At 47.4% G+C, this 6,447-nt stretch overlaps 1 pseudogene; it reads right to left on the bottom strand.

The window, feature by feature from the left end:
* Positions 1-5,395, bottom strand: part of LOC134873100 (regulator of G-protein signaling 3-like) — a 20,854-nt pseudogene extending 15,459 nt beyond the window's left edge.
* Between the last annotated feature and the right edge of the window lie 1,052 nt (positions 5,396-6,447).

Below are 6,447 nucleotides of genomic sequence, written 5' to 3'. Positions count from 1 at the left end.
CACGGAGAAAACAACACAGAGACAACAACACGTGAACAACAACACGGAGACAACAACACGTTAACAACAACACGGAGAAAACAACACACAGACAACAACACGTGAACAACAACACGGAGACAACAACACGTTAACAACAACATGGAGAAAACAACACGTTAACAACAACACGGAGAAAACAACACAGAGACAACAACACAGAGACAACAACACGGAGACAACAACACGTGAACAACAACACAGAGACAACAACACGTTAACAACAACACGGAGAAAACAACACAGAGACAACAACACGGAGAAAACAACACAGAGACAACAACACGTGAACAACAACACAGAGACAACAACACGTTAACAACAACATGGAGAAAACAACACGGAGACAACAACACGTGAACAACAACACGTGAACAACAACACGGAGACAACAACACGTGAACAACAACACGGAGAAAACACCACGGAGACAACAACACGTGAACAACAACACGTGAACAACAACACCTTAACAACAACACGGAGACAACAACACGTGAACAACAACACGTGAACAACAACACGGAGACAACAACACGTGAACAACAACACGTTAACAACAACACGGAGACAACAACACGTGAACAACAACACGGAGACAACAACACGTGAACAACAACACGGAGACAACAACATGTGAACAACAACACGTGAACAACAACACGGAGACAACAACACGTGAACAACAACGCGTTAACAACAACACGTGAACAACAACACGGAGAAAACAACACGGAGACAACAACACGTGAACAACAACACGGAGACAACAACACGGAAACAACAACACCTTGACAACAACACGTTGACAACAACACGGAAACAACAACACCTTGACAACAACACGGAAACAACAACACCTTGACAACAACACGGAAACAACACGGAAACAACATGGAAACAACAACACCTTGACAACAACACGGAAACAACAACACCTTGACAACAACACGGAAACAACACGGAAACAACAACACCTTGACAACAACACGGAAACAACAACACCTTGACAACAACACGGAGACAACAACACGGAAACAACACGGAAACAACAACACCTTGACAACAACACGGAAACAACAACACCTTGACAACAACACCTTGACAACAACACGGAAACAACAACACCTTGACAACAACACGGAAACAACACGGAAACAACAACACCTTGACAACAACACGGAAACAACAACACCTTGACAACAACACCTTGACAACAACACGGAAACAACAACACCTTGACAACAACACGGAAACAACACGGAAACAACAACACCTTGACAACAACACCTTGACAACAACACGGAAACAACAACACCTTGACAACACCTTGACAACAACACGGAAACAACAACACCTTGAAAACCACACGGAAACAACAACACCTTGACAACAACACGTTGACAACAACACGGAAACAACAACACCTTGACAACAACACGTTGACAACAACACGGAAACAACAACACCTTGACAACAACACGGAAACAACAACACGTTGACAACAACACGGAAACAACAACACCTTGACAACAACACGGAAACAACAACACCTTGACAACAACACGGAAACAACACGGAAACAACAACACCTTGACAACAACACGGAAACAACAACACCTTGACAACAATACGGAGACAACAACACCTTGACAACAACACGGAAACAACACGGAAACAACAACACCTTGACAACAACACGGAGACAACAACACGGAAACAACAACACGGAGACAACACGGAAACAACAACACCTTGACAACAACACGGAAACAACAACACCTTGACAACAACACGTTGACAACAACACGGAAACAACAACACCTTGACAACAACACGGAAACAACAACACCTTGACAACAACACGGAAACAACAACACCTTGACAACAACACGTTGACAACACGGAAACAACAACACCTTGACAACAACACGGAAACAACACGGAAACAACAACACCTTGACAACAACACGGAAACAACAACACCTTGACAACAACACGTTGACAACAACACGGAAACAACAACACCTTGACAACAACACGGAAACAACAACACCTTGACAACAACACCTTGACAACAACACGGAAACAACAACACCTTGACAACAACACGGAAACAACAACACCTTGACAACAATACGGAGACAACAACACGGAAACAACAACACCTTGACAACAATACGGAAACAACAACACCTTGACAACAACACGGAAACAACAACACGGAAACAACAACACCTTGACAACAACACGGAAACAACAACACGGAGACAACAACACGGAAACAACAACACGGAGACAACACGGAAACAACAACACAGAGACAACAACATGGAGACAACAACACGGAAACAACAACACGGAAACAACAACACGGAGACAACAACACGGAGACAACAACATGGAGACAACAACACGGAAACAACAACACGGAAACAACAACACGGAGACAACAACACGGAAACAACAACACAGAGACAACAACACGGAAACAACAACACGGAGACAACAACACGGAAACAACAACACAGAGACAACAACACGGCTTTCTGACCTGCACGAACACGGGGAAGATGAGTGTTCTGGGGGCGGGGCTGCTGTAGGGCCCGTAGGAGCAGGGCACGTGTGATTGGACGATGGTGCAGTTCTGGTAGTTGCCGTAGTTACCGGGGTGGTTGGATGAAGTGGAGATGGGGGGGGGCAGCGTGGAGGTGAAGGGGCGCCGGGAGGACCCGGGGCGAGGGTCTGGCTGGAGGTGCTGCCCCCTGCTGGGTTGGGTCTGGTACAGTTGGCCTACACAATATGATTTATTACTTACTATATCATATCTGATGGATTAATGTAGTTACTGTTTATACATATGAGGACCTTACCGTCTGCCCCCTCCCTGTCCTGATAAACTGACTGCAGCAGCTGAAACACACACACACACACACACATCTTATGATATTAATATCTGTATAAAACTTCTTCAAAAGTCTTCTGTAGGTGCCGCCCCATTGTTAAGGCCCGCCCCTTGACTCACCTGTCCCCCAGGATCGACATGTGACAGGATGATGTAATTGTCTCCGTGTGATGATGTCACATGGGTTCCCTTCATTGTGGCGGAGCGAGGCGAGTAATCCTGCTGGTCCTGCTGGACCTGCTGGTCCTTCCTGTCCCTCCACAGGTAGCCCAGAGCTCCCAGACTGGACCTGACCCCTGACCCCTGACCCCAGCGGCGGCCATGTTTACTGTGGGCAGGGTGAGGCAGCAGCTTCCTGCCTGTTGTCTAAGAGACCGGGAGACGATATTAAGGAAAACTAAACTGTTGCCCTGTCTCATTTCCCATTTCCAATTTTTCCCCTCCTCGACGCCCCTCCTCGACTCCTCGCATTCGTCTTAGTCCCGCCCACAGGATATGCGAGTGGTGGAGTCAAGGAGGGGAAGCAGCAGGCATTAGCACAGTAACACAGTAGCTGTAGCTTAACTCTGCACCATAGATCTGGCATGAGTCGCTACGTCACATTAGCTGACAAAGTCATAGCATGGTGATAGCCATGGTCTGAATAAAGAAAGAACACACAGGGATGTTTCTATTGATATGAAACATGACACACACTCACCTGGCTGTGGGGGCGGAGCTCAGGTAACCCTCTCCACACCACCAACACTATCTGAGAGGAGCAGCTCCTACACACACACACACACGCACACACACACGCACAGTAAAATGTAAATAAAGGGAAACAGGAACTGAGACTCTCGGTGGGTGGGGTTGGTTACCTGATGGCGTGGGCGAGGTCGACACACTGCCAGGTTTCTACAGGAAGTGAGTTCAGCTGCAGGACCGAGTCACCTTGCTGCAGCCCGGCAGCGTGAGCCGGACCTCCTGAGGACGTACAATATCATTATTATGAGCCTTATTGTTGTTGTTGTTGTTGTTGTTGATATTATTGTTATTATTATTGTTGGTAGAGTTAATGTCCTCACCGGGCTCCACAGCCTGGACTCTCACCGGAGCGTCGCAGCAGATCGTGAAGCCAAACCCGTCGTCACCTCGAGACACCCTCACCTGTACACACACACACACACACACACACACACACATTGTTATTCAGTTTGATTTCCTCAAAATGGGGGGGGGTGTCCTTGAAGGTTTCTTTAAAGTTGTGCCTTATTCGGGTGGGGGGGGGCGGGACTGTTACCATGACTGTGCAAACAGAGGCAGACAGAGGAAAGGTTTACAGCTCTACACAAAGGAAGGTAAATGTTCAGACTGACAGGCTGATATTAAAAACAGCGGGGGGGGGGGGGGGGGGGGGGGGTTCACACAGCTGATGCACGGTGAATACTAATGTTAGATATCACTCTTACTGCTGTTTACACTGAAATATATTCTGCTCCCTGTTGACTCACTCCTGCAGTCACTACTATGGACTCCAAAACACAGGCTGAAACCAAAGGATGAGGGCTTTCTCTGACCTGCGTTTGGCCTCTCAGGCTACATACACCTCCTGTGTAAACAGCAGAGAATACAGGGACCCTGTTCACACACACACACACACACACACACACACACACACACACACATCCAATACAGCTCAAGCTTACCACTATATGCACATATATGTATAAATATTATATCAGTATTATTTATGCCTCTGTATTTGATCTGTCTATTGTTTCAGATTTTATTTTACATCTATACACATCTGATATCCAATTAACTGTCTGTTGCTCAGATTCAGTTTTTACATCAATTACTTAATCAGAGGAGCATCACACACACACACACATAAAACGACCAGCAGCCTGTATTGACATCACACTGAGCATCCAATCAGAACAGGCGTGATGTTAGTGAGACTCCATTCAGAAAACAGCTGATTGGTTCGTAAGGACTCTGGACTGAGCTCAGTTTTGTGTTAATTCTCTTTGCTTCCTAGCGACTGATTTAAGGTAATTTTATCACGTGTTTCCGCTGCAGGATGTCTAACATCAGACAGAGAACGTCCTAAAGCCAGAACTGTAGTCCGCTGACACCAGAACCTGCGACCCGGCTCGGTAGTCTGTAGAGGAAGTTGACTCAGACCTGCGGCAGGTTCTGTGAGATGCAGCCTCGACACAGCCGGTGGATCGTGTGCATGACAGCAGGTCAGACCACCATGAGCCCACAGCCACAACAGAAGCAGAACCAAGGCTGGCCTAAGACCAGAAAAGGGGTCCAGAACAGAAGATGTAATCCAGAAATGGAGAACCAGACTCAGCAAGACCATAAACGGAGCCGGTCTAAAGTCCATACAAACAATCCAGATTTATGGAACCAGGTCCAAAAGTATAAAACCGATTTACGCAAAGCTCAGATTGACTACAGAACCAGAGAGAAGACCAACAGCCTGCTGCACGCTGGAGTGGTGTGTGTGTGTGTGTGTGTGTGTGTGTGTGTGTGTGTTCAGGAAGTGTGTGTCTTATCGCAGGGATACATCCAGTGTTTTTGTGAGTCTGAGTGTGTTTCCTGCAATTCTTCTCATGCTCTCTTCCCACACACCCACACACACACACACACATACTATACACACACACACACCCTGACCCCTCCCCCCATGTGAATGCTAGTGTGTGTGTGTGTGTGTGTGTATAGTGTGTGTGTGTGTGTGTATAGTGTGTGTGTGTGTGTGTGTGTGTGTGTGTGTGTGTGTGTGTGTGTGTGTGTGTGTGTGTGTGTGTGTATAGTGTGTGAGAGCAGAAGCTTCCCTCTATAATTCATCACAAAGAAAAACAGATGAGCGGCCAGAGAGGGAAGAGGTCTGCAGCAGCTCCTGGGTTACAGGAAGGGGGGTTAGCTCCCCAGCAGAACACCTTGATTGGATCAAAACCTGAAATCCCTCCCTGTAAACACAGAGAGGTAAGTCCCAAACACAGAGAGGTAAGTCCCAAACACAGAGAGGTAAGTCCCAAACACAGAGAGGTAAGTCCCAAACACAGAGAGGTAAGACTTATGACCACTGATGAGGTCAGGAGGTCCCACCAAGTCCCAGTTCAAGACTTCTATTAGGGTAAGGGTAGTAAAATGTCCAGTACAATGAAGACAGTTTGTCCACATTTAATTGTTGGACCACACTTTGGGTTTGTGTCATGGTGTGGTGGAGGTGGACTCACAGTGTGCCACGGGGTCCCGTCTCTGCCTCCGGTCACCTGCCTGGTGGTGTTGGCGTACAGCATGGACACGTATCTGCTGTAGCTGCTGTTGGCTGGATGGGAGCTGTAGATGAAGTTGGCGGGGTGAAGGCTTTGGGGGGGACAGCTCCAGGTCAGGCTTTGGTTGGTCAAGTCATTGAGTCCAGCGGTGGGGATGTGGTTCTTGTTGGTGGTGGTGGGGATGTGGTTCTTGTTGGTGGTGGTGGGGATGTGGTTCATGTTGGTGGT

This window comes from Eleginops maclovinus, chromosome 12, assembly GCF_036324505.1.
Source record: "Eleginops maclovinus isolate JMC-PN-2008 ecotype Puerto Natales chromosome 12, JC_Emac_rtc_rv5, whole genome shotgun sequence".
In the NCBI taxonomy this organism is placed as follows: Eukaryota; Metazoa; Chordata; class Actinopteri; order Perciformes; family Eleginopidae; genus Eleginops; species Eleginops maclovinus.
This window is presented reverse-complemented; position numbering and strand designations above follow the sequence as displayed.